The sequence below is a fragment of the Lepidochelys kempii genome, chromosome 14, assembly GCF_965140265.1.
Source record: "Lepidochelys kempii isolate rLepKem1 chromosome 14, rLepKem1.hap2, whole genome shotgun sequence".
Lineage (NCBI taxonomy): Eukaryota > Metazoa > Chordata > Testudines > Cheloniidae > Lepidochelys > Lepidochelys kempii.
Genome location: NC_133269.1, coordinates 20,357,335 through 20,372,348, shown reverse-complemented (window position 1 = coordinate 20,372,348; position 15,014 = coordinate 20,357,335). Strand labels below are relative to the sequence as shown.

General features: G+C 46.8%; 1 protein-coding gene across 2 annotated transcripts in view; it reads right to left on the bottom strand.

Annotated features, from left to right (window-relative positions):
• TRIM16 (tripartite motif containing 16) overlaps positions 1-15,014 on the bottom strand; it is a 200,533-nt gene that overhangs the window by 148,543 nt on the left and 36,976 nt on the right. Inside the window, exons 3-5 of one of the 2 annotated variants that reach the window (XR_012154801.1) lie at positions 12,442-12,635; positions 10,829-10,895; positions 10,466-10,734 (exon numbers count right to left, since the gene is read on the bottom strand). The exons of the other annotated variant lie outside the window; for it this stretch is intronic. The gene's annotated coding sequence lies outside the window, so the exon portion shown is untranslated. Of the gene's footprint in view, positions 1-10,465; positions 10,735-10,828; positions 10,896-12,441; positions 12,636-15,014 lie in introns of those variants that run through there. 2 annotated transcript variants of the gene reach the window in all.

The window sequence follows — 15,014 nt, the reverse complement described above, 5'->3', positions numbered from 1 at the left end:
ATCAGAGCTGGTAATAAGTCTTCTGACTCCCAGTTCCCTACCAGACTGAAGTGGCTACCTCGGGGAACAGAGGACCAAATGCAGATGTATGCAAACTGGTAACCAGCTCTTCCTGCAAGCCCTCAGTAAAGCATTCACAGTTCAACACCTCTCTTGTTGCCTTCTTGAAAAGGATGTTAAATCTTCTTGCACTGTGGCAGCACTGACTCTATGCAACATGCTGAACGTGGGTCGTTGGAACTGAACATCAGCACACAGCTGAGCGTTGGTGTTCTCCGTACCTGGCACTGGTTTGACCCACGGTATCTGATCCAGGAAGGTGCCTGTCTATCCCTGAACCATACAATGTAGTCCCATTATTCCAAAGACCATGGCTTTACAGCCCTAGCCTGCAGAGACGTAATGTGAAGAGCTCAGTCATGCATATATAGTATCATTTGATATGACTGGGGGAGCAGCTCCATTAACAGATGCTATTCTGTGCTGGTTGTGAATGGGGAGTAGCAGCCTGAGGCCTTGCTAGGCTTCTCAGCCTCTGAACATGCATCCCGATGTTTCTATGCAGCTAATTCAAGGGAGCCAGATAAATTAGAGGGTAAGAACTACACCTTGTCCCCTGGGACATGCCTGAGAAACTCAGGGACTGGAGGGAAGGAATTCACTGCCCTTCCTTCAGGCTACTGAGCAATTGCTACTACAGCCTTAGGGAACCCCTGGGGCTCTTGCACTCTCCGTCTCAGGCCTTGTCTACACTGGCAAGTTTCTGCACAGTAAAGCAGCTTTCTGGGCTGTAACTCCCAAGGTGCACACGCTGCCACGCCACTTAGTGAGCAGAAACTGCGCCATTGCAGCGTTGTGAAAACACCACCCCGACGAGAGGCGTAGAGCTTTCTGCGCTGGGGGTACAGTGCCGTGGTGCCAGGTAAGACACCCTGGTCCATTACAGCGCTGCGATTGGCCTCCGGGAGGTGTCCCACAATGCCTGTTCTCGCCTCTCTGGTCATCGGTTTGAACTCTACTGCCGTGCCCTCAGGTGACCAACCGTCATCCCACCCTGTAAATTCCTTGGGAATTTTGAAAGTCCCCTTCCTGTTTGCTCGGTGATGCGTGCAGTGGTGTCTGCACATCTTTCCAGGTGGCCAGGCCTGCTCCACGCACCGGGCGATCCCCCGTTTGGAGCAGTGCCGAGCGGCTGGACCTCATCAGCATTTGGGGAGAGGAGGCTGTCCAGTCCCAGCTGCGCTCCAGCTGTAGGAATTATGATACCTACGGACAGATTTCACGATGCATGACAGGAAGAGGCCATGACCAGGACACACTGCAGCACAGGGTCAAATTGAAGGAGCTGCAGAATGCCTACCGCAAGGCGTGGGAGGCAAACCGCCGCTCTGGTCCTGTGCCCATGAGCTGCCGGTTCTACAAAGAGCTGGACGCGATACTCGGTGGAGACCCCACCTCCACTGCAAAGGCCATTGTGGATACTTCGGTGGCTCGCATGCCAGTCAACAGTGGACCAAGCCAGGAGGAGGAAATCTTGGATGAGGATGTGGTGGGGGTGAGGGACCCAGAGGCAGAGGACAACTCAGAGGTCAGAGATGCATGCAGCCAGGAGCGCTTCTCTACCCCGGAGAAGGCTACCCAGTCACAGCTGTAGGAGCTTGGCGAAGCGCAAACAGGAGAGGAGGCCTCTGGTAAGTGGCTTTGATTTTGGGAATTGCTGAAGTGAGTTGTTGGAGGAAGAAGGGTTGCAGAAAGCAGGCTTGTGTCTGTATGATGCACATACCTCCACATGTCTAGTGTGAGCGGCAGAACAGGGTGTTGATTGACTTCCTCACTTCACAGGAATCTGCCTCAGGGATCGCCAGGAAATTTTCAGGAAGATACTAGGCAATCCACTGCTGCAGGTTCTTTGGCAGAGCTGCTTTGTTTCTTGCCCCATTAAAGGTAACTTTCCCGCGCCATCTGCCATCACTGGGTAGGACCATTGCTGCACACAGGCGAGCCACATAAGGGCCAGGGCGGAAACCGCAATCTTGGAGAAGACCCTCCATTGATTCCCTGCTCACCCTCAGCAGTGAGATATCTTCCATAATAAACACAGCCTGGGGAAAATGTGGAGACAGTAATGATTATAATGCAATGCCCCCTACAGTGCTCGCTGTCCCCAAGAGCCACATGCCAGGTGTACAGTACAGTCCTGGAACACTGATTTCCCCTGCCCCTGCGGCTACTCACCATTTTGGGGGTCTTGTGGCTCATGTGTGCTTGCCTGGGGTCAGCCAGTTAGTGACAGGTATGTGAATAGTGGCAGTGTTTTAAATCACTGAATCAGTGGTCTTTGTGTTGCTCTCATAAATATAAAGGGAAGGCTAACCACCTTTAAATCCCTCCTGGCCAGAGAAAAAACCCTTTCACCTGTAAAGGATTAAGAAGCTAAGATAACCTCGCTGGCACCTGAACAAAATGACCAATGAGAGACAAGATACTTTCAAAGCTGGAGGGGGGGGGAAACAAAGGGTTCTCTCTGTTTGTGTGTGGCTTTTGCCGGGACCAGAGCAGGAATGCAGGGTCAGAACTCCTGTAAAGGGTTAATAAGCAATCTAGTTAGATATGCGTTAGATTCTGTTTTGTTTAAATGGCTGATAAAATAAGCTGTGCTGAATGGAATGCATATTCCTGTTTTTGTGTCTTTTTGTAACTTAAGGTTTTGCCTAGAGAGATTCTCTATGTTTTGAATCTGATTACCCTGTAAGGTATTTACCGTCCTGATTTTACAGAGGTGATTCTTTTCCTTTTTCTTCAATTAAAATTCTTCTTTTAAGAACCTGATTGCTTTTTCCTTGTTCTTAAGATCCAAGGGTTTGGGTCTATGTTCACCTATGCAAATTGGTGAGGATTTTTATCAAGCCTTCCCCAGGAAAGGGGGTATAGGGCTTGGGGGGATTTTGGGGGGAAAGACGTTTTCAAGTGGGCTCTTTCCTGGTTATATTTGTTAGACGCTTGGTGGTGGCAGCAATAAAGTCCAGGGACAAAAGGTAAAATAGTTTGTACCTTGGGGAAGTTTTAACCTAAGCTGGTAAAAATAAGCTTAGGTGGTTTTTCATGCAGGTCCCCACATCTGTACCCTAGAGTTCAGAGTGGGGAAGGAACCTTGACAGTTGCAAACAGTACTGCTTCTGTAAAACGTTGCATTTTGGCTTCACAGATCTGACCTTGGGAACCCAGCCTCCCTCTTTGTTATCGCTGGCTGAACAGCTGTGTAGAATTAGAAAGCAGCCATGAAGAACTAAAGAGGACTTTCTGCATGATGTCATGATGCACTCCACGACCGAAAACCAAGAATTGAAGGAGTGGTGGGACAGCGAGAAGAGGGACCGAAAGGAGAATGCGGCGCGGCTCTTAAACGTTATGGAGCGCCAAGCGGACACGCTCGAGGTGCTATTAGCACTGCAAACCGAGCAGCTCCACGCCTGCCCTCCCTGCAGCCACTGTCCCAAAACTCTTTCCCATGCGCCCCTCCGTCACCGCCAACACACTCTTATCAACTTCCTGGCTCCAGTCTGTACCCGCTGCATTCCACTCCTGCCCCATCACAGTCCAGCCCTGCGGACTCCCAGTACCCACTGCACTCAACACCCGTCCCTCTGCAGTTTAGCTCTGCAGAAGTACATTACCTGCTGCACTGTACGCTAAAGGAGAAGGTTGGATATTATACCTGGACATAAGCAAATCTTTAACCATCCCGGGACCCCACCTCCTCCTGGGACCCTCCCTTCCCCCATCCCACTCAGTGCTGATGTGTTTTTTTATTTGTCTCTCTCCTCTGGTTGTTCTTTTCTAATGAAAGAATTGTTTTGGTTTGAAAACAATCTTTATTCCATTAACTGAAAGCAAACAGAGCCCTGCAAAGCAACAGGCAATTTTCTTACACCTTCACAGTGCATCGTCTGCACCAATCACAATCACCTCCTAGCATTACAAGCACTGCACTCCCGAGCATAGCAACAAATATCAGTGGCTTTCAGCTTCAAATTGCTGCCTCAAGGCATCCCTGATCCTTATGGCCCCGCACTGCGCCTCTCTAATTGCCCTGGTCTCTGGCTTTTCAAATTCAGCCTCCAGGCACTGAGCCTCAGCACTCTAGCCCTGAGTGAAGCTTTCACCCTTCCCTTCACAAATATTATGAAGTGTACAGCACGCAGCTATAAGCATAGGAATATTGTCATCAGCCAGGTCCGGCTTCCCATAGAGGCAGCGCCAGATGGCCTTTAAACAGCCAAAAGCACACTCAACAGTCACTCTGCACTTGTTCAGCCTGTTGTTGAACTGGTCCTTGCTGCTGTCAAGGTGCCCTGTGTATGGCTTCATAAGCCACAGCATTAAGGGTTAGGCGGGGTCTCCCAGGATCACAATGGGCATTTCCCCTACGGTGATCTTCTGGTCCAGGAAGAAAGTCCCTGCTTGCAGCTTCCTGAATAGGCCAGTGTTCTGAAAGATGCATGCGTCATGCACCTTTCCGGACCAGCCTCCGTTAATGTCTGTGAAACATCCACGGTGATCCACAAGCACCTGGAGAACCACTGAGAAATACCCCTTCCAATTAATGTACTCAGTGGCTAAGTTATCTGGTGCCAGAATTGGAATATGCGTGCCATTTATCGCCCCTCCACAGTAAGGGAAACCCATTTGTGCAAAGCAATCCACAATCTCATGCACGTTACCCAGAGTCACAGTCTTTTGGAGCAGGATTCGATGATTAATGGCCCTGCACACTTCCATCAACAAGAGTCCAAAGGTTGATTTTTCCACTCTGAAGTGTTTAGCGACCAACCAGCAGCAGTCTGGAGTAGCCAGCTTCCACAGTGCAATCGCCACGTGCTTCTCCAATGACAGGACAGTTCTCATTCTCGTGTCCTTGTGCCGCAGGGCTGGGGCGAGCTCATCACACAGTCCCATGAATGTGGCTTTCCTCATCTGAAAGTTCTGCAGCCACGGCTCATCATCCCAAACATGCATGACAATTTGATCCCAGCACTCAGTGCTTGTTTTCCGAGCCCAAAAGCGGTGTTCCACTGTGATCAGCACCTCCATGAATGTCGCAAGCAATCTCATGTCGTAGCTACTATGTGCGGTGAGATTAATGTCGCACTCCTCTTGCCTTTGTAGTTTAAGGAATAACTCCACTGCCACTTGTGACGTGTAGTTAGAGCGAGCAGCATACTGGTCAGCAGTGCGGGATCCGTTCCTGCAGCCCGAAGAGGCAGACCGCACAGTACACAAACCATTGAAAGGTGGCACCAAATGCAGACAGAAGCACAGGGATTACTGAGATGCGAAGCACTGCATCACGGGGCATTGGGACAGGACCCAGGATGACCAGCGACCCCCTCCATCTTCCCACAACTCTTAGTGGCAAAAGAGGAAGAGATGTTCCACAGATTCATAGATATTAAGGTCAGAAGGGACCATTATGATCATCTAGTCCGACCTCCTGCACAATGCAGGCCACAGAATCTCACCCACCCACTCCTGCGAAAAACCTCTCACCTATGTCTGAGCTATTGAAGTCCTCAAATCGTGGTTTAAAGACTTCAAGGAGCAGAGAATCCTCCAGCAAGTGACCCATGCCCCATGCTACAGAGGAAGGCTGGCTTCCAATCTGCCCTGGAGGAAAATTCCTTCCTGACCCCAAATATGGCGATCAGCTAAACCCTGAGCATATGGGCAAGATTCACCAGCCAGATATCCAGGAAAGAATTCTCTGTAGTAACTCATATCCCACCCCATCTAACATCCCATCACAGGCCATTGGGCCTATTTGCCATGAATATTTAAAGATCAATTAATTGCCAAAATCATGTTATCCCATCATACCATCTCCTCCATAAACTTATCGAGTTCAATCTTAAAGCCAGATAGGTCTTTTGCCACCACAAATTAAAACGTTCCGTGAGATAGCTTCTTAGAGTGCACTGCTCCGAATACCGCTGCAAGCACCGCAAGGGTGAACACGCTATTGTGCAGGCAGCTGACAGTGTGAACACACAACAGCGGTTTCCCTTCAGCGCTCTCTGAGCAGCGCTGTAACTCTACCAGTGTAGACATACCCTTAGAAGGCAATGGCCAGCAGATCTACGGAGCACTGGATCCACACTCAACCGCTGGCCTGCACCTCCCCTGCCTATACCCTATTTGCACAGAAGTGTGCCCTGTGTGGGCCATTTCTGCTGCACTGGGGCAGTAGTTCTCAATCTTTCCAGACTACTGTACCCCTTTCAGGAGTCTGATTTGTCTTGCGTACCCCAAGTTTCACCTCCCTTAAAAACTACTTGCTTACAAAATCAGACACAAAGATACAAAAGTGTCACAACCACACTATTCCTGGAAAAGTTGCTTACTTTCTCATTTTGACCATATAATCATAAAACAAATCGATTGGAATATTAATATTGTGCTTACATTTCAGTGTGATACTTGAGCCTGATTTTCACTTGTAAGCCAAGACTGAAGCCAGAGCCCTGGAAGGTAGAGTTGAAGCCTGAGTCCTATCGCATGGGGCTGAAGCATGTAATTTACCTTTGTGGGGCTCCCTGTGGCATGAGAACCCAGGTAATTGTCCTGCTTGCCACTCCCTAATGCTGGCCCTTCACTTGTGACCCCCCCTAAACTCATTCCATGACCTCCCTGGAAGTCACAACCTCCAGGTTGAGAAACACTGGTCTAGATGAGTTGAGTCTCCCTAGAAGACCTCTGTGTTCCCCCAGGAGTACAGATACCCCAACACTTGAGGCTTTTAGCAGCCTTGACAGAGGAGGATTTGCTCCCTCAGCCTTTCTCTTGTCTGTACCTTGTGTCTCTCAGACTCCCATTCACTGGCTGGGAGTTGCACAGGGAAAGCAAGGGCATTTTCTGACAAAAGCCATATTGCTTGATAGAAGTCCAATGTTGGTATCTTGTGAGTCATTAATAGAGCACAAACCAAGGGCCTTAACCCTGCTGCCCTTGAGTTATCCCATTAGCACAGAGGTACTGATGTGAGCTGTACTGATGTGGGCTGCTCGTGTCCGCCTTGCTTTATGAAACCATTCTACTCATAAACCTCCTAGGGTTTTGCAGCATTTGATGCACCACAAATTAAAGCAATAAACAAAAATTCAGAGGGAAACCATCACTGCCAATTAGACCGTCTGGATTTCATTTTTATCCAAACCAGACTGGGATAAAGATAGAACTCTGGACACAAAGGCAAACAACACTGTGACTCCACCTCTGGCTCTTCTCCAGTTCCTTGGCCCGTGGCACAGAGAGGCAAGGCCTGACTTGGCATCTTTTCAGCCAGATCTAACGTATATTAACCACTCTCTTTGGAAATAAAATACGCGCCAAGGAAGCAGCCCCAAGACTCCCCCACACACACAGGCCTTGGCACGCTCTCAAGCTAAGTAATTGTGATGAGTCCTTTCACACTACCATCAGTCTCCTCTCTTTATTTTGCAAAGAACATTTAATACCCACAGGTCCTAGCAACATCTGCAAGGTCTGCTGTCCCACAAAGGAGGGGAAACGTCGAGAGTTTCAACTTGCAGAATTCTCTGCAAATTCTCCTCTCAGGATTTGATCCCCTTCTTCCTCTCCTGGAAGTGGCTGAGTATTAGACATTGCACCCAAAAACCAATGGATCCCCAAAGGCTTTGGGCTTCCACCCTGCCTCTTGGCCTCCTCTGCTATCCCAGTGCCTCCAGTCACTGCTGCCAGGGGATCTCCTTTACTCACTTGAAATATCCCTTTCCCCTCAGGAGGAGGGTACACAGAAAGCAGGGAAGTTATTGCAGACAGGTTCAGGTTTAATTTACCTACTCGAGTCCAGAAGGTTTCCAGGGGTATAAGGCTGCAGACAGCAGCCATCCCACCCCACACCCCAAGATACCATCCCAGCCTTCTCCCTTCATCTGAGCAGGTTTCAAACCTCACAGAAAAGACTCCGGGGGTGTCAAAGGAAGATAGAGAAGGTCTGTGCCATGGAGACAGCACTCTTCCCGTCTTCTACACTCTCCAGTTGGAATTCACTGACTCTCTATCCCCTCCATTTGTGGGATCTATTACCCTATGTAGTGACACTGGGAGATGAGTGATATTTTTTCAACAAATAGTAATTTTGCCCCAAAAAAATGCATTTTGGGAGGCACCAAAATTATTAGTGGATTTGGCTAGGGGAAAAAAAGAACATAAAAAATTTGGAAATGTCAAAACAGTTTGTTTTGAGGGGGGGGAAATCTAAATGACCCATTTAGAGAACACTGATTCAAATCGACATTTCAGATCAACCTGAAAGAATTTTTTTCTGGTTTTCATTTCAGGAAGAAAAAAAAAACAACAATTTTTTTTTTCAGTTCAGCCAGCAAACCTGCAGGGAGGAAGGGAGCAGGGAGGAGGCCAATCAATTATTTGTTCAGCTCTAGTGATGCTATCATTATATAGTGACTTTGATAGACTTAAACCAGGTGTACCTCCAAGTTTAGATGCAGTTTATCGTGGTTCACGGAGCAAAATAAGCTATCCTGGCAAAAGCACTTTTATTGCATCTAGACTAGCACTTTTGCTGATATAGAAATGTCAACCCCCACCCCCACAAGTCACACTCCTAACCAACATTACTATACTGTCAAAAGTCTCTAAGTGTAGACCCTGGCCCACGTCATCACCTTCTCATATGTGAGTGCTAGAAGATCATTTTGAACTAGTATTATCATGGCAGCCAAATCCAAAGCAGCAGGCTCAGGCTACTTATTCCTATTTGGTACCTGTCAGTCCTTTCCTGGTCATTCAAACAGTTATTGGCAATTAATTATGTAAAACAAACAAAGTTCAGAGCTGTAGAGCATTCCTCCTAAATGCTTCTAAGGTTGCCTGTGTTAGAACTGGAGAAGGCCTCCTGAGTGGTTCTGCCATTGTGAGATAGAGCCACTTGCATTATGCTCTTCCCTATCATGAAAGGCAATCACAGTTTCATTGTCTGGTTTGGATGCTGATTTGAACCTGTGGAATTAGCCCCTCCCCACGCAGCTCCCTGACTAGCAGTCAGTGTGCTATGGCAAAATTCAAACAGCTCAAGGTCTGAATTTGTGTCAGGGTTCTGGGTATGGAGTAAAAGTCAGAAGAATCCAAGTCAAAGCCAAAGTCAATGCTGTGAGCTCAGGAGCGGAATCAGTCATGGCAGTTCGCTGGGGATCCACATTGTTGCCTGAACACTTCCTGCTATGTCCAGTTGGCTTATATGGGATCAAGTGGTCAACTGGGAACCTTCAGGGCAGCAGCCAATCAGGTCTCTCAGATGGGACTTCAGTGTACATCTGCTGCGGTGTGCAGATCATAGGAAGCAGCTGGGTTACAGCTTGTGGTATGGTGGTGTCTGTTACCTGATGGCTCTCCTGACCTGTGTTCAAGTCCTGTTAATCCTTCTGCAAGCCTGTTCTCCACAATTACCAAGGTCCCCCAAATTTTCCAAACCCTTACATTTGAAAATTAGTGGCAAGGCCTAGCAGGACATTTGCAGGGCTTTGCAATGGCTTCTTTCAACTTTCCCAGCACAATATCTTTCTCCCAAGCCTGTATTTAGGCTTGGAATGATTAGATTATTGGTAAGTGTCAGTAAACATTGATTTCACCATACACACATCAACCACCAAAAAATCTTTCCATTGATAATGATCAAAATTTATAGTTAGGCAAAGTGAGAAAAATGCTGTTTGAGAATTTAAGAATAAAAATCCAGGGATTTTTACTTTTAAATTAGGCTTGTAACAAATGGGCTAGCGAACAAATAGTAAAGACTGGTATGATGTACTGATTTAAGGATATTTGCTCTGGATATTTTGACATGTGATGTTGGCAATTTGTGTTTTAATGCTTTGCAAAGCTCTAACTTTTTGAATCTCATGTCTACTGTAATTAAATAATTGTCTGATTCCTCCCCCCATAATTTCCTGCAACTGTGAAAATTTAAAATCTATAAAATTTGAAAAAATTGCTAAAAATAAACATTGATATTAGCTGTCAAAATTATTTTAAAAAATTGAATTCTGCCAAGACTACTTGTATAGCATGCATCTGAAGAGTCGATGCAAAAGATCTGAATGCCCTTTATAGGTTACTGTAGTCTTAATTGCAGCCAAAACTGCTCAAACCACTGAAAGATAATGAGCTATTTCTGTAGAATTATCCTCTTCCCAATGCTAACTCAAATGCATGCTTGTGGGCTAGGATGACTATTATAATCCAGGAGCTTGTTATCCATAATTAGCCATTCCAAGTCTCTGAAACACAATGAATGCATTAAAATTTGGGCCAGCAGCCTTGTATAACAGTCTGATTAACCTTGCACATAGCAGGGTGCAGAAATGGAATTAAAGCTCTTTGCATAAGATACAGAGATTTCCCACCATTTTGTATGTGTAAAATTCATGAGTTTTTGTTGAAAACATTTTATTTTATTTGTTACATAAACCAGACTTAGCCTATGGCTTCCTCATCAGCTATCACATCTCCTAAGCCCACCTGCCTGCCTCTTTGAAGCTCCACATAACGCCACCTTCATCCATGTAAATGTGCTTGGGATCAAATTTCCTGCCGAGGTTGCAGAATTCCAAGGAGCCCAAAGATTGTGGAATGAAATAGACTTTTACACTGGAGGTGTAAGATCCACTGAGCAATTTGGGACCACAGTATTTCTGTTGCCTGAAAGGACAAAAGAAGAAGCTCACTTATGGCCAGATCCAAAGCCCACAGTAGTCAATGGGAGTCTTAAATTGGGATGTATTGGGAGGCTCACCAGTGTGAGTGATGGGTGGTAACTGGGAGACCTGGGTGGCAACTGTCCATTCCTTGGGCATGGGGAACTGTGGAGGGAAAAGAAAGTTGATCTACACCCTTCTCTCATTCAGTTTGCATCACTGTGGCTTTAGAAAAGGCCATGTGCCCAGTTCTGCTCTTGATGTTACGCAGGTGACCCCACCAATCGTAATTCGTCATCCACACATTGGCCAGTCTGTTTGTCTGACAATTGACCTCAGCACAGTAGCATCTGTGTAACCGAGAGCAGACCATGGCCCCCTTCTATCTAAGGGAACACGGCAGTAGGGACTGACGGGGATAGATGGAGGCCATAGACAAACAAGTGGGCAGACCTGGCAACCCCAAGGCTGGGTTCAGCTGGGTGCAGAGGGCCAGCATGGGGCCGATGACCCATTTACCACCCATCTACCAGCAGAGCTTGCTCCTGTGTTGATACTAGGATCAACACAGGGCAGCAGGCAAGCTGCTGGAACATGCTCTATTCAGAGTCTCCCAGTGGCTGGATCAGCCCTTGGCACAGGCTAGGGTAATTCTGAGAGTTGTCCTAACTTGTGCTGTTACTGACACAGTTGGTATCAGGCTTGCAGCAGCAGGGAGTTGCCGGACAACAGGACCTGACTAGTCACACCTCTTCCCACCCCTGGTCTGCTCCCACCCTAGATCACTCTCTGGGTGTTTCAGCAGGCGTGGTGCAGCACTGGTGAAATTGTGCCACTGCAGCATATCTGGCGAAGATGCTCGAGGCTGACAGGAGCAGCATAAGCTATGTTGGCAGGAGAACTCAGCCGCCGACAGCACCGTGCACACAAACGCTTATGTTGATGTAACTTATGTCGCTCAGAGGAGTGGAATATTCACATCCCTGAGCGACGCACATTTTGCTGACATAGGCTGAAGTGTAGATGTAGCCTAAACCAGGGGTGGCCAACCTGAGCCTGAGAAAGAGCCAGAATTTACAAGTGTACATTGCCAAAGAGCCACAGTACTACGTCAGCAGCCCCTATCCGCTCGCCCACCACAGCTCCCAGGACCTCCCACCCACCGGCAGCCCCGCCGATCAGCGCCTCCCCCTCCCTCCCCGCACCTGCCGATCAGCTGTTTTGTGGTGTGCAGGAGGCTGTGAGGGGGAGAAACAAGGACACGGCAGGCTCAGGGGAGGGGGCGGGAAGGGGTGGAGTGGGGGCAGGGCCTGGGGCAGAGCCAGGGGTTGAGCAGTGAGCACCCCCCGGCACCTTGGAACGTTGGCGCCTGTAGCTCCGGCCCCGGAGTCGGTGCCTAGACAAGGAGCCGCGTGTTAACTTCTGAAGAGCCACGTGTGGCTCCAGAGCCACAGGTTGGCCACCCCCGGCCTAAACCAATATAAGATGGGTTTAAACTGTCATTACAATCCACTCACAAAGTTGCACCAGTTAAACTAAATCAGTTTAAAGTCATCTCTTTAGTTAAACTGGTGCGGTTCTGTGCATAGACCAGGCCGTAGGAAGTACATAGGCCTCATGCAGGCCCTCTGCAAAGGGGTGAATTTCACCCTAAAGAAGGATCAATGCATTTGGGACCTTCTTCACTGGAGTTTTGTAGAAGGAAAGTTACCCTATTTGGTATTCTTCTGGGGTCGTTTCCTGGAGGTTTCTATTTCTAACTCCCAATGACTTCTTGTGGGGAATGCATTTTTACAAAAAGGTCTGTGCTCATAGAAGTTGACAGGATTGGAAACAGAAGGTCTGTATGTAGCAACAGGCCAGGTACCGCATGGAGAGCAGCAATCGCACAGGAGATAGTAACACCTGAAAAACACAAGAGGAAAGGCTGTTGTTTTCCCCAACCTGAGCATGGTAGTAGGAGTTGTGTCTCCTGGCTAGAACAAGAAATAAGAGCCTCCAGGTTTTGAGCCCTATTCCTACCTCGTGGTCAGAGTAAGAAAACTGACTCCTGGGTTCCATTCCCTGATCTTGTGCGACCTTGGGCAAGCCACTTGAAACTCTCTGTGCCTTGGTTTACCAGTCTGTACAATGGCTATAATCATTCTTACCTGTCTCACAGGAGTGTTCTGAGTCAATAAGTGTTTGGAAAGTGTTCATGGATGATTTAATTGGGTATGGGTCCTGCTTTTGAGCAGGGGGTTGGACTAGATGACCTCCTGAGGTCCCTTCCAACCCTGATATTCTATGATTCTATGATTCTTGGGTGAAAGGTGTTATAGAAGGGCAAATTATTATTCAGTGAAAGGTACAGAAACTTCTTTACTACACTTTCACAGTTTCCCCATAAACAAAAACACACTGTTGCAGCTTCTTCAGTTTCTTTAATCATCTCCTCTTAAAGAATGAACTGCTGGCATAATTCAGAAGGCGCACACCTTGGAAAGACAGAAAATGTATGGCATTGTGTCCAGCCTGTGTTTGAAATGGTAGAAGACCTTGAATAAGCTTTTTATGGTCCCCATGGCTTTGCTTGACCATAATGTCAGCTTGTAATTAGCAACAGATACCACATCTGTCACTCGAGATGTTATCATCAATCTTCTTGTGTTTCAAAGTGAGGAGAGGCATGTAAATTATGGGCAATTAGGTCTCTGAAATAGGCTTTATGGGGTTTGAAATATTTGCAGAGGGACTGGGATGCCTGGAGTCTGTTGCAAAGATACCAGTCGAGAAGGCAGCGAAACAGATAGTAGAGCAGCTCTGAAACTGGTGGCAGGTCTCTTATAGAAAACCTACTGCCTCCTTTTAGGCCATTGAAGTAGGATTTCTGTAGCTTTGCAGGTAAGATTTAAGAGGGTCTGTACATTTTCAGAGAAGGAGTGAACGGACAAGGCAGTAACTGCTTTCCTGATTCTGTAACATTAAGTGGTTTGCTCAGATTCATTCATAAAGCAGAAATACAGAAATCAGAAATAGGGAAAGACCAATTACCTCATACAGCTGATTGCAGCCAATGCAGACCTGTTTTTTATTCCACATTTTTCTAGTGCCTAGCTAGTTTTAAATATCCCAACTAAGGCCCGTTGGAAATATTCTGCCTGAAGTTTTGTCGATGGAAAATTGGATTTTCAATCAAATGAATATTTTCATAGAAAGTGTCTGCTTGCCTCAAAAATTTCCATTTTTTCATCCAGAAACCAAAACCATTTGTTTTCAGCCAAAAGTTTTTCTGGTTCTGGTCAAAAATGACCTGTGTTTAGCCATATATTTGAGGTTTGGGGGTTTTCTGTCTTTCAGCACAGTTGAAATTTTCCACTGAAAATTTTAACAAAAACAAATAAAAATCATTTTCAGCAAAATTTTCTGCAGAAAAAGAACATTTTCTGACCAATTCTAATCACTTCCCTTGGGAGCCAATCAGATTGCACTCTCAGAGTCAGGTCCATATATCTGATTTCATATCATTACAAAATGCTCTGTTCCTTCCTTGTCTTGGCCTCCCACAAAGAAGTCAAGTTGTCCCCATAACATCACTTCAGTGGGACTCCCCAAGATGCCAGCTAGAACAGAATTTGGCCCCATACTATCTGTGTGGTGTTAAATTCTCTCCTTTCATTTGTTGAAAGAATTCAGACCTTGCTCGTCTGCTCCAATAAGGCATCCACCGCTGGTAAAAACACAGCCAAAAAAGATTATCTGCCTTCAAACGAAATTAGTGTATGTTGAGAAAAGAGTTAAATTTTGTTCCCTTTATGGTTGCAACCACATCTTCCAAGCTGTTAACCTGGAGCTGAACTTCAGATAATACAACCCTAACCTTGCTCCTTTATAAAAGCCAGCAGTCAACTGCTACTTTGTGTCCTCCCCAGCTCTATAATGTCTTGTTTTTCTTTTCAAGGGGAGACAGCTACTAAATCTAAACTCCCTTCCACTCCTTAGCACTCTTGGGCTTCTCCCCAGCTGCAATGCTTTTCCATCGTCCTTGCTCTCGGTTAAATAAACATTATGACACTTACTGATTGCTTTAACAAACTTCACTGTTCCATGTTCTCAAAAAAGCATGATTATCTTTTTACAAGGAACATTCTTTTCCTGTCGCTATGCCTACTTCAGCATCATCCAGCATTATAGCCAAGGTTTGCAAAAGTGACTAGCGATTTTGAGTGACTCCATTCTTGCCCATCTTGAAACACCTTGAAGAGGGCCTGGTGCCAAATCCTCAGCTGATGTAAATCGTCATAG